This window comes from Pipistrellus hanaki (genome assembly GCF_964339955.1).
Source record: "Pipistrellus hanaki genome assembly, chromosome: 8".
Taxonomy (NCBI): Eukaryota; Metazoa; Chordata; class Mammalia; order Chiroptera; family Vespertilionidae; genus Pipistrellus; species Pipistrellus hanaki.
This window is the reverse complement of record NC_140510.1, coordinates 33312706-33334821: the sequence shown is the minus strand read 5'-3', so window position 1 is coordinate 33334821 and position 22116 is coordinate 33312706. Positions and strand designations below refer to the sequence as shown.

Below are 22116 nucleotides of genomic sequence, written 5' to 3'. Positions count from 1 at the left end.
TGCAATCAGAAATGCCTAGATTTGAGGTCTTTACGTGGAATTATGTTTGCTTTAAGAAAATTCACTCTTATGTGGATTAAATCGAATCCTAAGAATATTTTCTTAACAATTAGCAGTTGAGATTACATATGCTTTTTATATCTGTGTATATGTCAGTGTGTGTATGAGAAAGAGAGGAAAAGGAAAAAAAGGGAAGAGAAAGGCAATGAACCATAGAAATATAAACTGAAAACACCAAAACACATTTTTTTTCTATTTAAATAAATTAATCCTAACTCTATAAATGTTGTATGGGATGCCTTGCTGATGTTTCCTAACTTAAAACCTCTCCTTTTTTTATTTTTTTTAATGCATTGTGAAAAGAAACTCACTCAAATAAAATAATCTACATAAAATACTGAAGAAAATTATCTGCACATTGTAACTTCATATTCCTTAATGGTAAAGATAGATGAGATTTTTGCAGAAAGCAGTGTTATACAGAAGAAAACCACTGCCATAAGAATTTACCTCTTGTTTAGACATTTCAGGGTTTTTCTGACATTTGAATTGGTGCTCAGTACTATATTAGATCATTGAGCAACTATGAATGACACTGTTGAACTTGCTCCTGGGCTACTTTTGAAAGGCACCATTATTTTCCTCATGGGTTAACTTATTTCTACACAATTGGTTCCAAAATCATCTTTGTTTATTATTTTTACTAGTGGCCTGGTGCATGAAATTCATGCATGGGAGGGAGGTTGTCCCTCAGCCCAGCTTGCACCCTCTCCAATCTGGGACCCCTCAAATATCCCTCTCACAATCTGAGCTGCTGGATCCTAACTGCTCACTTCCCTGATTACCTTTAACGACTCTGCCTGCTGGCCTGATCTTCCCCAACTGCCCCCCCCAGCACACACACCCCAACTTGATTGCTCCCAACTGCCCCCCCATTGGCCTGCTCACCTCCAACTGCCCTCCACTGCCAGCGAGTTCGCCCCCATCTGCCCCTCTGCTGGCCTGCTCATCCCCAACTGCCCCCCTTGCCAGTTTGATCTCTTCTAGCCACCTCTGCCTTGGTCCTACCACCATGGCTTTGTACTGAAGATATCTGGAAGGTCTCCTAGAAGGTCTCCTGGTCTAATTAGCATATTACTCCTTTATTAGTATATATAATATTTTACTTTACAAAAGAAAATGTAATTTAAAGAATACATTTCAGTGTCCTCAGGAATTTCTCTTTTTGAGAGTGGGTTGGTACATCACATCACAGATTTCTGTGAGATTTGATGGTTGTGGAACCAGCTGCCTGGTGGCTCTTTTCATTTTGTCCCACAGATGTCCAATTGGATTGAGATCTGCTGATTGTGGAGGCCAGCTAAGCAAGGTAAAATCTCCCTCATGTTCTTGAAACCACTCCTGCACAATACAAACACCATGGCATAGCACATTGACTTGTTGGAAGAAGCCATCTCCACTGGGATACACCATCAACATGATAAGATGAACTTGATCAGCAACGATACTTAGGTATGTTGTGCTATTCAGACGTTGTTCCACACAAATTAAAAGGCCCAAATCATGCCAGGAAAACCTGCCCCAAACCATAACACTGCCCCCACCAGCATGAAGGGTTGAACTCATGCATGTGGGGTGTATGATCTCATGCTGTTTCCGTGAAATCCTCACTCTGCTGTCTGCATGATGCAACAAGAAACGTGATTCATCAGGCCACATGACTTTTTTCCAATGCTCGACTATCCAATCCTTGAGTTCCTGTGCAAATTGGAGATGTTTTATCTTGGTAACTACAGACAGCAAAGGTGTTTGAACAGGCCTTCGGCTTCCATATCCCATATGATTCACTATACGGCTAATTTGCCTACAAATGTCAGGTGGTCATAATAATCAGGCCACTCAGTATATATAGGGAGAGTTAGATTCTTTCTTCACATTTTTTGTGGATATTTTCCTAAAACCAAGTTTACATAAATTGTCAGTGGTTAAAATTCTGAGAAAAATTATCTGCATGTTGTAATGTCATATTTCTTAATGACAAAGATAAATTAGATTTTGGGAAATAAATGGTTGAGAAAAGAGTGCAATAGAGTGGTTTTCTTAATAGATGTTCATCTTTTTTCTCAGAAGTTAATTGTCTGTTTGATAATTAAAGCTGAGTGCATTGTATTAATCCCATCATGAAAATGTTGAATATAAATCATGTTGTAATTAGTCAATATTAGACAATGTAGGCTGCATAATTTAGGCTTAAAATTTTAACTAAAACAACATTTCCAAAGTGTGATGTGCATCATTCATTAGTGGACTTTATAAAAGATGCATGTTGGAGCACTGCTGACTCAGAATCTTTGTTAATAGGGCAAACAAATAAAAAATTAACCTGCGCCTGGTATGACTCAAAAACACAAACAAACATGCCAAATTGAAAGAGCAACTAAATGGAAATAGCTTGCTTCATAACAAGTTTAAAAATCATACTCAATTCTGAAAAACTAAAAAGTTTTCATCTAAGATCAGGAACAAGACAAGGTTGTCCATTCTCACCACTCTTATCCAACATAATGCTGGAAGTCCTAGCCAGAGTAATAAGGTAAGAGAAAGAAATAAAAGGCATCAATACAAGGAAGGAAGAAGTTAAAGTATTACCTTTTTTGCAGATGACATGATTCTGTATATAGAAAACCCTAAAGACTCTACCAAAAAACCTTTAGACATAATAAATAATTACCATCAAGTTGCAGGATACAAAATCAATGTGCAAAAATCCATTGCCTTCCTGTGTACCAACAACAAAACTTCTGAAAAAGAAATGGAAAACAAACAAACGAACAAAAAAATTCATTTGGCAATTGCACCCCAAAGAATCAAATACCTAGGAAAGAACTTGACAAATACAAATTTAGCTATAGGCCAGTCAGTGTTGCTCAGTGGTTGAGAGTAAACCCATGAACCAGGAGGCCGCAATTTGATCCCAAGTCTGGGAACATGACCAGGTTGCTGGCTCAATCCACAGAAGGGGGTGTACAGAAGGCAGACAATCAATGACTGTCTCTCATAACTGATGTTTCTATCTCTCTTCCTTCTCCTTCCTCTCTCTAAAATCAATTTTTTAAAAAAGAATTTAGCTCTAATGGATATCTTTTAATATTGTAGTTTAAGGAAGCTCCCTGTATTCCTTAATTGCTAAGAATTCAATCATGAATGAATATTGAATATTGTCAAATTCTTTCACTTCCTCAAATAGTATGATGTGCCATGCCAGCAGGGCCAAGGGTGAGCCTGAGGATGGGTGGTGAAGGATTGAAAAAACACAGATAAGAGAATACAGCTGGAACTAAGTGGATCTCCTGTGCCTGGTTGAGGATACAAAATATCCAGCCTGCAAGCCATACTTTTATTTTATAATCTGATTAAAACAAGGGTAGATTAACATGTATACAGATGTTTTTGTGTTAGCAACATTTGATGCACCTCCCTCAGTCCATTAGCTACTTAGGAAGGAATTAGGGAGGGCTATATGGTCAGGCTTAATTATGCTAGGAGAGCTCTGCCCTCCAGGCTGGGACTTGTCTGTGGCCCTGCCATGGGTCAGCCGCTCCCTACAGTGTGATCATATGATTTTTCTTCTTTATTGTTAATACAGTAGATTACATTGACTTTTCATTGTTACATCAGTTTTGTATTCCTGGACTAAAACTCACTTGGTTATGAAGTATTATCCTCTATTTATATGGCTTTATTGGATTTGTTGTTGTTTTGTTGAGAATTACCCCCACTCAGAGTTTAACACTAAAACAAATTTTCAGTTGTTGTTTTTAAATAAAGTTTGAAAATAAAGTTAAAACTCTTGCTCTTTAGGATATAACAACAATGGCATGTGTTTTTACATTTTACCTTTATCCTCAAGACTTTGAGAGCAAAATGTAACTAATAAAATGTTTTCCCAGTGGATCTATTTCATCTTCATCCCCCCCCCCCCCAAAAAAAAGGGATTTTTTTCCCCACTTTTTTTTGTTCCGTTTTCTGTTTTATTGTTGTTACAACTAGAGCTGCAGCATTGGAAGGGACTGGAGAATGTGAATGATTTTCACTGAGTTTGGACCTAACTGAATAAAAACGTATTGATGGAAGTGGTAAATAGCATCTAAAATAGAGCAAGTTATATTTCCATTTACCTGTTTGAAGAAGCTTTGATTCATGACTTTCTCAGACCCATAAACACTTCTCAAAGCAATCTACCCATGTGTGGTAAATAGTTAATGTCTTCTTGCCCAAGATCAATTTTTCTTCTGTTCACACCTTATTTTCCCTCAAGAAATGGTTTCTTCTCCAATCTGATCCTATTTTATTTATGTGGAGCAGATGTTTCTGGGATGAGTATGTAATGCAGGCTTGGTCAATGGAGCATTACATTTCACTTTGCTCAGAAATGCTGGTTCAGGTGCAGAAGTATGAATCAATCAAAGGCAATTAGAGTTGAGCCGGGGATTTTGTGGAGTGACCAATAGAGATATATCTTAATTCCAGGTTTTTTTTAAACAGTATGAAAGCAAACTTGGAGATTCAGGAGACTGCAATTGAGGCTCTCATGTGCACTATATATATGAGAGTAAATAAAACATAGAGGAAAGTAGAAGGAAAAGTGATATAGCAATACAAACAGATAGAGAGAAAGATAAATGAGACCCTTATGATGTTATCTGAGCCCTGGAATTTTTAGAGACTAAAGAATATTTTACTTCTAGGTTTTCAGTAAAATTATATAATAAATGTCTCTCTTTTTAGGGTGCTTAAACCAATTTAAGTTTGATTTTTTTGTTATTTGTAGCCCCAAATTTCCTAATGTCATATAATTACTTCTGGTGCCTGATTTCATAATTCAATGTTCTTCAAACTTGCATGATCATAAGAATCAGTTGATATTTATAGAAATTCAGATTCCCATATCACTCCCCTGAGAAGTTCTGTTTTAGTATGGGTTCTGTTTTTAAGTATGATTCATGGATGAATAGTAGGATCACAAAGTATGAACATTATTGTATCTGCAAAATAAGAAGAAAAAAATCAATTCTCATATGCTGAGTATTATATAATTTTCTGGTTTGTCTAGCATACCAGCACAGAGCCTCATAATCATAAAATTTTAAAGATGGGAGAAATGGTAGATATAATCTGGTCCAACAGCTCATTTTTTTTCACTGTAAAATTATAGCTGAGAAAAGAAAAGTAACACACAAATTCCATCCAGAGTTTGTAGCAGAAAAAATACTACTTGAATCTACTGCTAGCTTCAATTTACTTTATTACCAACAATCACATTTCTAAATTTAAAAAGGCATTTTAAAAGTACATCAATAGCAGGATGGTGAAAAATCTACCTTTATTTTTCTTGGGCATAGAAAATTAACTAAAAGAACTTACAGTATGTTCTGAATTTTTAGCATAGTTCATAGTTCAATGGTCAAATTAATAATTTGACCATATAACAATAATATATTCCTTGCTACTTAGACTATAAATACCCTAATTGATGTTGTGATTTTGTAACTATGTTCTCTAATGATCATATGCCAAGTATTTTATTTATAATCAAATATTAAAAGCTATTAACGATGAAAGGATTTTAAGGCTAGATAAGTCATGTTTTACTATTAATCCAAGAATTAGCACACACAACATTGCTTGAAGAGTCCATTGGTTAAAGGCAGTCATCCCAAATAATAAATTCATTAAACATATACACTGAATAAGGATTTTTCAAATTTATCTTCCCAGTATTAGGTAAAAACTGTAAGTAAAATACAACAATGATGGCAGCTTACAGAATATTCTATGGATTTTCAGGAAGAAAATAAAAAGCCTTTTTCACATTATAAATAAAACATTTAAAACTAATCATTATCATGTTTTCCTCCCCCTTTAAGTTTGCAGGGGCCCAAGTTGAGCCGGCCCAGAATGTGCCAGGTTATTTGAGATGAAAACAATTAAAGCCCAACCTATTCCAGAAAAAAAAAGAAAAAAGAAAAAGAAAGAAACACTATTCAGGAAAGGAAACTCAATATGTTCTTTTTTATTATATTTACCTTAGTGTGTATGAAAAAAAGTGTGGCACACAAGGAGGATTCAAACAAGTCACTCTATGTCCCATTGTTTGTTAAAGTCACTCTGTATCCCATTGTTTCTGGGTTGCCAAGCAAGAATGTGGTTACTATATGTTTGCTTTCCTCATCTACCTATACATTTCCCACTTTACCTTTGAAATCTCTGATCCGTGCCTCTTTCTCTTTAGTCCACAATGGCATATTAGCTTCAACTGCCCAATGCATCCTTGGGTCTCATATTGTTATGAAATCCTCATATGTAGCTACACAATACATTTGGTCATTTTCTCCTGTTAATCTATCTAATATTACTCTGATTATTTTTCTGTCCCCACAAGTAGGAAATATCAACCTTATTACCAACTCCAGCTGGAATTGTTAAAGCCTTCAATTAATGTCACAAAAGGTGATATTCTAAACTATTTGTTGCTACCTCAAAATTCCAATGTTCTTAAAAATATGTAAGTTATTGTATACATAATGAGACACTGGCATTGCTTGTATAAATAATTTTCTCAGAGTATCATATTTATAATTATATGCTGAAAATATATATGTATTAACATCAACATTAGCTATATAAATTTACTTCATTTCTTATATATTTTTATGTGTATAATTTTTAAAAATTTTTTTATTGATTTTGGAGAAAATGGAGAGGAAAAGATAGAAACATCAATGATGAGAGAAAATTATTGATCAGCCACTTCCTGCATGTCCCACACAGGGGATAGAGCCCACAACCTGGGCATGTGCCCTGAACAGGAATCAAACCCTAACCTTCTGATCCATAGGTCAACACTCACCCACAAAGCCATGCTGGCTGGGCTCAGTATAATTTTAAAGGGTAATCTTGTTATCTATTTATAGTGAAAATAAGCAAATACTCATAGTTTAGAAATAGATTTAGAAAACAAATAGAAGTATTTATGCCATAATACAATATTAACATTTTTATTGAAATAAAAACAGAAATAATATAAACCTCTGTATCCCAAATTTTGTCATATATCCAAATTAACATGAATGCCTTTCAGAACAACAGACTCCGAACTCTAAGCTTATCACATGGGACTCCTATGAAGTTGTGAGAGGGCAGGGCAGGGTGGGGAATGAGAGGGCAGGTGGAGTGAGAGGGCAGGGCGGGGTGAGAGGGCAGGGTGGGGCGGGTCTAGCTCCAGGTAAATGGACCCTAGACCTAACCCAACCAATCAGGTTAGCCAAGGTAGCGGCACCACCCTCCCTATAAAACCCATTGATATGTTAAGTTCTTCCTCTTTCTCGCCATGCCATCCTTAGTGTAAGTGGGACTGAGCTTGGACTAGTCCAAAATAAATACAAGCTTTCTGCAATTGCATCGGATTCGGCTCCCTGGTAGTCTTTGGGGTTTATGACACTTGGGCATAACAGATGTGCCATGGGTTCTGTGTGTTTTACAAAAAGTTTTCATCTTGGTGCCTAAAGATCACCAACTTTATGCTCACCAAGGTCCCTCTCTGTTTATTTCTGCATCCTGTCTAGAGGAGGATGTGGATAGCAGCATCCTTTTCTACATTTTGGAGAATTACACACACATAACAAACCCCTTTGCAATCAATATTATAAATGGTCAAAAGATTGCTAACTGAGATTATATATATATATATATATATATATATATATATATATATATATATATATAATTATATTTTTTTTTCCAGTTAAACAACAATAGCGGCAAATAATTTTGACTAGAAGCTATGGTTAGTGTTGTTTTTAAAAAATGATTCCTGATATTCAATTTGGTTGAAAGATATTTTATTTAATCTCTAAAGTCTGCACAAGTGTGATCTAGTTTCCCAGAATGGTTCTATACATTTGTACCTACGAGAATCAAAGAGAGGGACAGGCAGTGTAAGAGCTTCTTAATATGATTTGTTGAAGTGCCTTTTAATAAAGTGCAATTTTCGTTCTGTGCTTTTCCCAAACTCACTGCATCAATTTGAATCATTAAGGAGTGAAGCTAGAGACATTGACTACATTTTTATGTGGTACTTTCAGTTCTTAGGGGTTTCAACTACCCACTCTCTCCACTGTCTGAATTTCAAATTATCTTAAAAATTGATAGCCTCATTTCAAGTGTTTGGATTTGCAAATCTTTGTGAGACATCCAGATAAGCACTTTACAATGCAAATTATGGTGACTGGCTTTCCTACTTCTAACTGGTATTTCTACTCACTTTCTTGGATGAGAAAAGGAAATAGCTCATGTAATTATATATGTATTTATTTTGAAGAATATTTGTTTCCCACTAAACTACATCTATTATTATGAGAAATTACATATATACTGCCAGAGCCCTAGCCAGTTGGCTCAGTTGGTTGGAGCATCATCCCGCAGATCAAGAGGTTTCAGGTTTGATTCCCAATTGGAGTCCATGTTGTGGGTTGGGTCTTGAGTTGGGTACATATGTTACGCTCTCACGTCGTTGTTTCTCTCTCTCTCTTCCCCTTCCTTTCTCTATATAATCAATGAAAACATACCCTTAAGTGAGAATATTTTAAGATATTAGTTAGCATACAACATATTTATTTTCTCCCAGCAAGAAAGATGTCTCATGCACTATTATAAAAACAGTAGATATTGCCGAAACCGGTTTGGCTCAGTGGTAGAGCATCGGTCTGCAGACTGAAGGGTCCCGGGTTCGATTCCAGTCAAGGGCATGTACGTTGGCTGAGGGCACATCCCCAGTAGGGGATGTGCAGGAGGCAGCTAGTAGATGTTTCTCTCTCATCAACGTTTCTGGCTTTCTATCTCTCTCCCTTCCTCTCTGTAAAAAATCAATAAAATAAATAAATAAAATGAAAATAAAAACAGTAGATATGCCTTTTTGTTACCCATGGTATTAACAGTTACTAGCTTCCCCCATTTTTATTTCTTGTTTGAATTTGTCCTACCATGGCAAGATGTCTTGTATCTATAGCATTTATCCAACAATTGGCCACATCATCGTTCTATCATTGAAACAAAACGTCTCCCAAATTTAGATATTGTTCACTAGGAATTGCACGGCACAAATGAGATTTCACTACCATAGATCATTGGCCTCTCAATCCATCCCTTGTGTTTTCTAAAGCATCGTATTAATCATGTCACTATTGTGCTTAAAATTTACAAAAATTAGCCTCCAGATTCCTTAGTCTGGTATCCAGTATCCTAAATGACCTAGACCCAAAACACAATTTATCTCTGCCAAAATACATTATCTTAATGATTCATTTAGTGAAGAACTTTTACTAATTGTGAACTGGATTTTTTCCTTTATATAGCACTTACGTTGTTCTATATTCTATCTTACTTTGCACATTATATTGACTTGGTATAGCTTAATTATTCATCCTAGTTATATTTGTCTAAAGTTTTTATTTAGACAAGTAAATTTTAAACATACACAAAAATATGATTATATTGTACAAGTATTAGTCACACATTTACATATATAGACAGAATAGCATTAAGGTGTTAAGAAAACATTCCTGCATTAAAATCTTTGGGGAATACAGTTTGTACCAAAACTCAAATAACAAGATCCAAAATATAAATATGTATTTTCAGATAGTCGCTTACATCATACCTATAGCAACTTAAAATTTTATTTGGTTTTTAAATCATCTTAATTAAAGGGTTGAATTTTCTCTGAACTACAAGAATTTCCATTGTATTTCTCCTAGCACAAAAGTGAAAAGAAAGAGATTTAAACCCAATTAAAAAATAAAGCTTATATATTCAGGCTGAGCCTTTGTGTACCTAATTGAATCAAAATGATCTATAGGTTTCAGTGGGGCCAATTTGCTGAAAAAAAGCATGATTTTCCCAGTGACAGAGAAGCTACAAGTGATTGTCCCAGATATTGAAGATCCAGTGTGTATAAATTACAGTAAATTGGGTCTACAAAAACATTTGGTTGCAGACTGATCTACCACAGCAATGTAATCTGAGCCAAAGATTTTTGTTCAACTCTCAATCCCAGAGGTTCCAAATTAAAATAAAATGTGTTTCTTGTGTTGTAATGAGTTCTTGAACTAACAACAACATAAGTATGCATAGCTTTATACTTATTAATGAAAGATAGAAATAGTAAAGAATTAGAGAATAGGGAGTAATATTAATGACTAATAGAAAAGGGATTATAATTAGCAAGTTTCAGAGAAGATATTAATTAAAGAATTAATAGGTTAATCATTCTTTGGTAAGAATAAATAGAGAAAACTGGGACTAGCAGAGAATGGCCTCATACTATGCAAAAGCATAAAACTAGACTCTTTATTCAACTGTACCACTTATTAGTTTAGTGACCTTGTTCAAATTATTTAATTTTTATGGGACTTAGTTTCACCTAATTTTCTGGGGCTTTGGTTCCTACTTTGAAAAAAAAAAAAAGTTGCTGGTCTTTATAACATCTTCCTTTTACAAGAAACTCAAAGCCTGTTTATGATCTACATAAACAGAAAGTCTCCTGCTCATATCCATTTCAGAACCAATCTTTCAAGAGATCTTTTCCCTGAAAATGACCTTTGTATGTCATATGCTTTAGTTTGCCATCTAAGTATATGTAGATCTGACACACTATTTTATTTTATTTATATATATATATATTTATATTTTATTGATTTTTTACAGAGAGGAAGGGAGAGAGATAGTGAGCTAAAAACATCGATGAGAGAGAAACATCGACCAGCTGCCTCTTGCACACCCCCTACCGAGGATGTGCCCGCAACCAATGTACATGCCCCTGACTGGAATCGAACCTGGGATCTTTCAGTCCGCAGACCAACGCTCTACCACTGAGCCAAACCGGTTTTGGCTGACACACTATTTTAAAGAATAATGCATTCTATACTATTTGCACATATATGTGAAATTTTAGCTGAATTAATTGATAAACATTTGCACATGGTGCAATTGACCTATTTTAGGTTCTTTTATTGTTGGTTTAATCGAATGTCCACTTTCTCCCTGGGGCCCTTGGGCACTGTTCATCATGGTTCACATGGAAATCAAACCACAACCCTAAGGCTAGATTTGAAGTCACCCTTGTCCTCCCTCAACTCACATAAAATGATGAGACTCAAAAATACTTTGCAGTTAGTCAAAGGCACTGCTATAAAGACATACACAGGACCACATTACATCAATTTCTATTGCAAAATATTTTCCTCTGCACAAATGGGATGATCTCCCTTGTAAAGTAGCATAAATGACTATACAGACATATGTGCAGCAAACCAACATTTTTATGTTGATCATGAGAAAAGTCAAACTACATATATGCTATCTATATATACATATATCAATACTTATATGTAAAATGTTCTAGAATTAACTCAATATTAAGACATATTTGTGCTATAATAAAAATATCAAAAATATATTGAAGAAGTTTTACTTCAGCAATATTATTGTACTGGAATAAACATCCTATCATAAACAACTATACAAGTAGGTAAAATATATGAGACAACTCTTTTAGATCTTCTCAAGACTACAAGTACAGAGAGAAGAAAAACTCAGGATTTTGCTACTAATTTAGCTACCTCTCTGCCTTTGGTAATTTCCCAACAGTGAGGTAGCTATATTAGTAGCAATTTCATGAGTTTTTCTTCCCTAATTTGGAGGTGTCAGAGAGCAGAAAGCTGACTTGGCAAAAACAGAAGGGAGACACAGAATGGAGTTCCAGAGCAAAGGCTGTGTGTGGACTAAGAATCCATGGCTAAAGGCTGAGCTGAGTGTCAATGGAGTGTGACTGCCTGAGGCTTACCAGAGAAAAACAGTGTAATGCTAAGAGTTTATCACAGGTGCTAGAAAGTAAGCAGTGCTGATAAACTTTGGGGCTTGGTCTCAGTGAAGTGGAGAAATGTTGCTAATGTCTCAACACTTGTCCTAAGTTGCAGGAGGCAAAGTCATGTAAGTAGAGACCTATTTAAACTAAGATTTACTGAAATGAAGCCTGACATCAAGCCCTGAAAAGATACGCAGGGAACCAGAACCACAAAGTTCAGCTCCTAAGAGTAATCAAAGGAATGATGACTAATAACACTAATGCTGTATCATGGATGGAATCTTGAAATAAGTACATTGTGACAATGGAGCCATAATATTGTGAGTGATAATAATATGGGAATTCTATAATATCTCAGCAATTTTTTTTCTGCAAATCTAAAGTTGTTCTAAAATAAAGAGATAATTATTTAAAAGGCTACGTAATACCACTGAACAACTTACATAATGATTAAAAATCAGTGCAATTAACATTTGAGAGGAAACGAGACTGATATTCAAAATATATTGGAGGAACTTGTCAAATGTTACAGAGCTAGTGCATGTTGGTGAAATCCATAGGCAAAAAGATAAACTACCCTATAGGTTCCATAACTAAAGATAATATACAAGGCAATGTCAACTTAGAAAATTCAATTTTCCTTCAAGATGACATCTGTCATCATTAAATATTTGCCAATTCTTTCTAAGATAAGGGTTTAATCTCCAAAATTTACAGGGGACTCATACAACTTAACTAAAGGAAGATAAACAATCCAATTAAAAAATGGGCCTAAATAGACACTTTTTGAACGAAGACATACAGAAGGCCGAGAGACATTGGTGTTCAAAGTCACCAATTGCCTGAGAGATGCAAATCAATACACAACCATTTGTAATTTAACAATGGGAATATCATAAATATTCTTATCATAAAAATAAATTCCACTCATTCATGTCTTGAGGATAGCTAATACAAACCAAACAAGAGTACCTTTGAATAATCATCAGACAATAAACTTCTGAATCTAAACATTTTTCAAACTTCAAAGATCATTGATAGTGTGATAGATTGAACCTGAGGTTTCTATGTTCCTTACGCTGACACAGATTGTCCATCTTTTGAAACCTTCATGATGTTACAAATAGTAGGCATTTCAAAACACCGAATAAGCTCAATTCATCATTAATATCTTTCTTCTGTGGTTCTCTCTTCTTGCCAGAAAGCCACTCAGCAAGGGACTTGCTGTAGCTGATACTGTAAACCTTCACCTTGTTGAGGCTAAAGACTTGCATTGCTTGGTGGTTCCTAAGAACAGCCAGCATCAGCTCTCAGGCCTTCTTTTTGTGAGTTCTTTTTGTCCCTCCACCCAAACCATCCAGGTTTTTGGTGTTTTTTTGTTTTGTTTTGTTTTTGTTTTTAATATATTTTATTAATTTTTTTACAGAGAATAAGGGAGAGGGATAGAAAGTTAGAAACATCAATGGGAGAGAAACATTGACCAGCTGCCTCCTGTACACCTCCTACCGGGAATGTGCCCGCAACCAAGGTACATGCCCTTGATCGCAATCGAACCTGGGGCCTTTCACTCCACAGGCCAACGCTCTATCCACTGAGCCAAACTAGTTAGGGCCCCACCCAGGTTTTATAATGTGTTTGCCTGAGGTTATTTGTACATATCCATCTTTTTTTTTTTCCCCCCCAATAAAACCAACTTCATATAATAGAGTTACTTAAATGTAAATGTCCCACCAAAGTATATTAAGTCTATGTAAAATCCCTAAGCTTAATTTTATTATAGTTGCTGGTCTTAAGAATTTTTTAATTATGTCTCCTGGATAGCTGAAGATACGAAATCCTGTGATATTAAATAATGCAGGGTAGAAAATTTTTTGTACAGAGAACAATTTTGTGTCCCACATTCTCAGGTTTCTCCAAGAGGTAGGTTTCCTCTAGTGTTTTTTTGTTTGATTTCTTACTATTGCTAAATAGGTAATCTCTCTCAGTTTCCATATACATATCTCTTCTCTTTCCTGCCGATTAACCTGCATGTGGAACAAACTATCTTCCCCATAATTTTTTTAGATACATTTCATATAAGTCAGCTACTTATAATAAAAATTAATAGAACCAAGTAGATTTTTCAATTATTTTGTTTGTGCCACATTTCACTCCCCCCTTTTTAGGGGTTAGTACCTAGATGTTGCATCTTCAACATTCAGACAATATTTTTTTCTCTTTATTTTATTATCATTATTATTATTTGCATTGCCATTTATTTTCCCTACACCCCCTCCATCTCTATCCCCCAACTCCCAGAAAGGCTCATTCCAGCCTGGATCCAAGGGAGGGATAGTCATGTGGCCTCACTTAAGCCAAGTTTAATATTCCATCTCTGAGTGCCTCAGACATAGCAGAGCAATTAGGTAAAGGTAACAGAGCAGATGTTTGGAGGCACCATTGGAAGTCTGAAGGGTGCTCTAGTTCTTTATTTTTTAGCTGGTATGATCCAATGAATACCCTTTTTTGAAGGCACTTTGGATGAATGTCATAGCATTTGCAATTAAAAAAATACAACCTGATACAATGTAGGTGGAGGCGGGGCCAGAATAATACCGGGTACAAATTAGCATAGAGTAGATAGCCTTATTTATAAAACATTACCTCTATGAATATCTCATAGATCATTTTTTAACCTTCATTCTAGCTATCATTCTGCTGTTTACTCTTACTTCTATCACAATTCATGTTTTGCTTCCTCTCTGGAGTTCCCTCTCTACTTCCTCTCTGACTAACTTATAAAAACCTACCATTTTGCTTAGGTTATTATGCCCATCAGATAGAATGTTACAGGATTGGTCACCAAATTATTATTATTTTTACTGTAAAAGATAGTCATTTAGTACAAAACTAAAAAGGCATCAAAGGATACAAAATAAAAAGAAAGTTTTCCTACCCCTACTGTCTCATGGACATCCAAGTTTTCTCCCTAGACACACAGGCCAGCTTAAAATTGTACATTTGAGAAAATCTTTGAATTTTCTTATAGTTTTTTTTTTTTGTTTGTTTGTTTGTTTTTGCTTTTGTTTTTTAGAGAATCAGTAGATTTCACTTTCATAGAGCACTTCAAAATAATATTGCTTCTGGTAAGTTATAATAAATTATTATACAAGGAGTATGCTATATAATAAAGAGCTAATAGGCTAATTAGACCAAATAGCAGAAGCTGGGGCCACGAGGGCCGAGGCAGCCAGAGCTGCGAGGATTTTGTGCACCAGGCCTCTAGTATAAAATAATTAGAAATATAATTTTATGTTTCTTAGGGAGGTAGCTGAAATTTGCCTTTTTTGTTTGATTTTAAGCTCATTCCATAAAAAGAATTAACAAGTATGCATGAGTTAAATAGAATGTAGAACTCTATGTCCTTTAGTTATTTTTAATATATACGTATATATTTAACATTTACATTAAAGAAATAAAATCAGAATATTATAAATTACATAGAAATATATTTTGAAATATAAAGATAAGATGAAACATGCATGTAAAGCTAATTATCAATTAGTCAATTTTGGTTTTCTTTTTACTCAAAATTAATCTTCATAGCTCACTAGATTTTTTCAACCATTATTTTAAAAATAGATAAACTGTGCCTGGCCAGAGTGGCTCAGTGTTTGAACCTCCACCTATGAACCAGGAGGACATGGTTTGATTCCTGGTTAGGGCACATGCCCAGGTTGCAGGCTCAATTCCTAGTTAGGGGCATGCAGGAGGCAGCCAATGATGACTCTTTCATCATTGTTGCTTCTATCTTTCCTCTCTTTTCCTCTCTGAAATCAATAAAAATATATTTTAAAAATTAAATCAATTTTTAAAAATGTATATTAAAAAAGAAAAATCATAATGCTAATGAGATATAATATTACTATGTTTACTTCATCTGGATTCCTATTCTTGGAGCTCACCATTAGCCTGGTCCAACTGTCTTCCTCCAGACCCTGAACACATGCAAGAGACATGGACCTACGCAGAGACACCTATACAATCATTATACTTTCTAGTTGTTTTATACAGAATTTCATGTAGAGCTTTCCACTACATTTTTTAAAATTATCTATGAAATACAATAACAATAGAATCAATATGTTTTTGGAATAAGTTACAACAACATTGAATTGGTTCTGTCAGCTTCAGTCTTTTTATTTTACATTATTTCTATTATTTTAGATATTTTAATTGCACTTTTGCTCAAGCCATTCCATTTCAAACTCCATGTGGTCCTCAATGTGAACTCATCTTTTCTATCTCTACATTTGGAAACACCTAAACCATCCATAAAGCTTTCAGACTATATTTAGGTTGCAATTTCCCTTACTTATATCTGGGAAAATTGCTCTGCAAAGAAGCACAGTTTACCAAGAACTAATGTTCTCATAATCTCACCATGACAGGCTATTTTTTGTCCCCTTGTTACCAACATAATGGATTTAATGTGACAAGTCTTAGAGTCAGGTATCTAATATTCATTGAAACTAGAGGATGGAATGTCCATTTCCAAATTAAAGAAGAGCTAGAAAGGGTATAAAAGGGAAATAGCACATTATAGTCCATAGTGCAAAGGAAATCAAGTTGCAATATTCCTGTTGTGGAAAATATACCTTTTAGTTCCAGCATCGTATACTTTAGATATAGTCCCAATGGTGGTTTAATACCATTTTCTTAAAAGAGGAATTGAAAAAAGTAGAAAGAATTTACTTTAAAGTTGTCGGAGTCCTGGCCCAGGTGCTCAGTTGGTTGGATGCTGGGTTTCTTCCACACACCAAAAGTTTGCTGATTGGATTTCTGATGGATGCCTGGGTTGCTGTCTCTCTCTCTCACGTTGCTGTTTTTCTCTCCCTCACGCTTCCTCTCTCTCTCTCTCTCTAAAAAAAAAAAAAAAAAAAAAAAAAAATTTAAAAAATTTGTCAGAGAAATTAAAAGGCTATAACTCAAGGTAGTGTGTCAAATTTAAAATTAAATGGTTAAAAATAAAAGTATGTTTCACAGGCATTAACAGTTATCTTCCTCGGCCCAGACACAGTACAGATATTTTTCTATTATTTACAAATCGACATAGTCAGTCTATTTCTAAAGGTCCAGAACTTCTCTATTAGCCAGCTTTTGGGAAGAGCCTTGGAGATGAGTAAGCATTTTTGAGATCTAAGAGAAAAGGTTGGGTGATTCTTGCTGGTTATTGCAAAGGGAGTTGTGAACAGGAAAATAATGGGGCAAGGTTTAGAAAGATCATGTTGTGAATCTTTATAAGGGTGATTCAATAAGTTCAGCGATGTTTTAAATGGCATTTTATCCCCTTCATCTTTTTCATCAAAGAGGTATATTTTTTGGCAAAGATTTATATGTGGTTTCAAATAGTACCTTCTATTCTTGCAGCATTTATACTTTAAAGAATACTGTCCTATAAATGACTGTGCCATACTTCACTATCCCATATATAACTCAATGTGCTTGTCATTTTTTTCTCTTAAAAATTCATCCAAGTGTTTTGGTCTTATCTTTCAACTTACATTTAAAAGTATGATTGATACTGAGAGGATATAATGGAAATTAAGCAATGTAAAAAAAATCTGAATGATTAAAAAATAAATAGCCATTTTGTAAAGTAAAATATAAATAAATAAAAGCATTAATAAGCCATTAAATTAAGTGTTGTCAAATGGCTAAAAGACTTTTCATCTTTTCAAAGCTTGCAGTAGTTGAAACTAATTTTCAGCATCTCATCTTTTCTTATTGATGTAATTTTGAAAGGGTCAATCCCCAAATTCACAATTTAGCTTTGCTAAGTAATACACACATAAGTGCATATCAAAGTAAATAGTGTTACTGAAGAATGACTGGACTTCAGAGCTTTGAAAGAAGATATTGTTAATGAATTAAGGAAACACATGAAATTGTGTGAAGTGTGTCATGTTAATGTTTTAAAATATCTTTTTTAGTCATTTTATATCTGTTTGAGGAAGTCTTTTAGTTATTCTTTAAGGGTATGTCTAGTATACAAAAATATTTTAGTTTTTTGTTTGTGGGGATTTTTTTATATGAGGATATCTTTATTTTCCATTCATTATGAAAGGACTTTTTCACTAGATATAGAATTGAAATAACCCACATAGATGAGCTTTATATTGGTACTGCTATCTCTTCAAGACATGTATTGATTTAAAATGTGACAAAAAGCCTGTAAAGCCAAAGGAAAAAGCAAAAGCTCAGACTGAACTGGTAGTTAATGGGGATAAAAGGAAAATTGCAACTCGTACATATGAAATTGTACCCTGGCAAGTGTCATGGGTTTACCAGTCAGCTCATTTCTTAATAGATTAGAATAATCAGGTCTATCCTAACATCTGACAAAATAAAGGTAAGTATTCTATTGAGAAAGACAAACATAATAAGTTTCAAATTCTCTCTACATGCTTTTAAATGCACATTGTCTGTGATGAAAAAAAACAAAACAAAAACCAATTGTACAAAAATACAAGAATCAATCAATACCTTGGAGAATAACCAGACAATAGAAGCAGACTTAAGTGGAGACTCAGTTACTGGAATTAGCAAAAATGAGCACTAAAATGATCTGAATAATATTCAAGAGATTAAATAAGAAAATGAGAAATTATTTTCTTATTTTCAGTAAGCTGAAAAAATGAAAAATTATTAAAAATAATATTGGAACTTTAGAACTTAAAATTATAGAAATTAAAATTAAGAACATAGTAGATTTATTGGAGATTTCCCAGAACTTAGCATATTACTAAAATAAGAAAATCCTAGAAAACTGTACACACTAAAGGATAAAGTAAAAAATAAAGAAGCAAAATATAGAAAAAATATAAAATGTATATTATAAAACTAATAAAATACATCAAACCACAGTTTCAAAACTTACTATAAACTTCAAGGGTAAGAACAAAGAACAAATCAAGTCTATAATCACAATAAAAGAAAAGAGGAAGAAAGAAACCAATTAAAACAAAAGAAAAAATTTAAACAGCTAGATAAAAAGAAGATACAAATGACATCTTCAAAGCAATGAATAAATAACTGACAAACTATAGTTCTATAGCTATAAAAAATGTCCTTCAAAACTGAAGACAAAGTACAAAGACTAGAAGAAATTATCACCAGAAGATTGACATGAATGTAAATATTTAAGGACGTTATTAAGTCAGAAAGGAAACAACTACAGATGGAAACACAATTAGAGTCGTAGTTAATGAGGAACAATTAAAAACATCCTCTCCGCCTCTGAAATTAAGAACAAGACAAGGCTGCCTGCCTTCATCAATTCTATTTACCATTGTACCAGAGATTCTTTTCATTTAAAAAAAAAAGAAACTATAAGTAGAAGTTTAATAATTGTTGTATGAAAAATAAAGCAGTTATTCACAGACAATACATTTATTTAATATTAAAAGCAAAAAAGACAAGACTTACTTTGGAAGTCAAATTAGGGTTATCTTTGTGGAAAAGCTAAAAGTTTGTAATGAGGGGTTGGGAGGAGTCAAATGGTGATTACATGAATATGATCATTTGGTGAAAATTCATTCAACTTTATAGGTTATACTTTGAATAAAAATTTGTGTACAGGCATACACACATACTTGCATATATGGAAGAGAGCACCTACTCCATAACATCAACAGCACATAAATATTTTCTAGAGCATCCCACTTCAAACAAAATTTAAAGCTTCCATAATTTGGGTACCCCTGATTTTTGAGTCACTATGTACAACAAAATATTAAACATTTTCTTTATGGATGATTTTTATTACTCATCACTTGTTATTTCTAGATATTTCACATCCAAATATATTTTTATAAAATGTATGTTTTTAAGAAAAAAATAATTACCAAAGTACAGAAAGCAAATAACAACTCACTGTAATATATAAAGCAGGGGTCCTCAAACTTTTTAAAGTGGGGGCCAGATCACGGTCCCTCAGAGAGCTGGAGGGCCGGACTATATGAACTACTAATTCCTACTGTAACACCTTGGCTGCGCTCACTGCCCAAAAAACCTGGCGGGCCGGATCAGACTCCTCTGTGGGCCGCATGTGGCCTGCGGGCCGTAGTTTGAAGACCCCTGATATAAAGTGATGAACGCCAATGGGATAACATCACCTATTCCTGGTGACTTGAGTCCAACTGATAGAAACCACAATAGCAACTTGTGGAGGCAGGTGGCATGCCCCTTCCTAGTTGTCCTCCCTTCATGGTGCTAAGAAAAATGGATACTTGTCCTTTATGAGAAGGAGAAAGTTAATGTCTGAAATCTGGAACTGACTTGGTGTTCATAGCTAAATGTCACTGCTATTGCAAGGTGCTGTTTTGTTCTCCATTTGGACATAAACAATTTCGCAGTGTAGTAAAATCAGAGAAGGACACTCAGAAACTATGATCAAATGAGACAAAATAAGGCCATTTTACAATTTTGTCTAAGCACAGACACAATCAAGTTCATTGTAGCACCTTCAAAAAGTCAAACAATTCTCTCTTTGGGCTAAAATGAGTAACAGCTACTTCTGTACCAATTGCAACTTTATCTTTAGCCTTTCTTCCCTAGAGGTAAGATTTGTTGAGATGCTGAATCATAGAATGCGCCTGATTTATGACAACACTCAAACTAGATCAATCCTCCATTTCCTTAGACTTTCCCCAAATCACCTAACAATTCCTATGTCCTATGAAACATTTTGCCTAACAATTTTTATTGAGATGCACATGTTTTCCTATGGTGTGTATTGTTCCCAGTTGCAACAATTAATAAGTTTGATTTGTTTAAATTCATATATGTTCCTGAACTTCTGTTGAAAGGCACTGACATAGGTTCTATTTTCTTGACTAACTTTATTGAGCAATACTCAATTTTGGAGAGATAGCCAAAACCCTTTCTATTCCAGGACTTCTGGGTAAAGGAAATGACATATAGCATTAATTTATACCTGAAATATTCTCTATTTGTCTGTTTGGTTCATCTGATTTAAAGTTCGGTTCCAATTCAATGTTTTGTATTGATTTTCTATCTGGATGATCTATCTGTTGAAAAGGGGGTATTGAAGTTCTTTACTGTGCAAATAGAGCTGACTTCATCTTAAAATGTTCACTCCATTGCTCCACTGGTGTGGCTCAGTGGTTGAGCATCAACCTATGAACCAAAGGTCACGATTTGATTTCCAGTCAGGGCACATGCCCAGGTTTCAGACTTGATCCCCCCATTGGGGCACATGCAGAAAGCAGCCAGTCAAAGATTCTCTCTCATAATCGATGTTTCTATCTCTCTCTTCCTCTCCCTTCCTCTCTGAAATCAATACAATTTTTTTTTTTTTAAGTTTAATCCACTTTAAAACCAATTCACTTAGACCCTTGTACCTCTCCCCTCCTTCCACCAATGGACTCAGGAATGTGCCCAGAGGCTTTGAGTTAATCACAGATCACCTTTAATTTTTCCCTTCTTCTGGGGCCAGGCATACTCAATGTTAAATGTACTCCGGTGCCAGAGTGTCATTATATGATCTCTTGTCCCCCTCAATCCCTCCTGCATTTCTCCTGGAGGTACATTTCTTAGAGGGATATAAAACAAACGGTCTGGGGATGAACAATGTGCAGATTCATTTCACTCTGCGGCCTTCCAGAATAGCTTCCTCTGAGTAAACTTCCAATTACAATCTTATAAAATGACAAGCTGGACTTGTCTGTGTCATTTATCTGGCTTATTGGCTTCGGCATTAGGGAACCACTTTTCATATATGAACTACCTTTTCGTGAAACTCCTACTGTTATTGTGTTGTTTTCTATTTCTCCCTTCTGATCTGTTAGTATTTGCTGGATATTTTATGTTATGAGTATATATTTACAATTCTTATAGCCTCTTAATAAATTAACCCCTGTATCATTATATAATGAGCTTCATTGTCTCCTGTTATAGTTTTGACTTATAACTCATTTTGCCTGATATAACTATACCTGCTCTTTAAGTTTCCATTTACGTGGAATATATCTTCCAGTCAATTTCTTTGAGTGTATGTGAGGTCTTTAAGCTAAATTGAGTGCCTTGTTGATAGCATATAAAGTGGGGATCTTTTGTTTTTATAAACCATTAAGTTACACTATGCCTTTAATTAAAAAATATAACCTATTTTTATTTAAAGTGATTATTGA

At 34.6% G+C, this 22116-nt stretch overlaps 1 long non-coding RNA gene across 1 annotated transcript in view; it reads left to right on the top strand.

The window, feature by feature from the left end:
* LOC311626325 overlaps positions 1 to 22116 on the top strand; it is an 82994-nt gene that overhangs the window by 5664 nt on the left and 55214 nt on the right. The window contains exon 2 of the long non-coding RNA XR_014795668.1: positions 1321 to 1512. This is a non-coding gene — a long non-coding RNA (uncharacterized lncRNA). The remainder of the gene's footprint in view (positions 1 to 1320; positions 1513 to 22116) is intronic.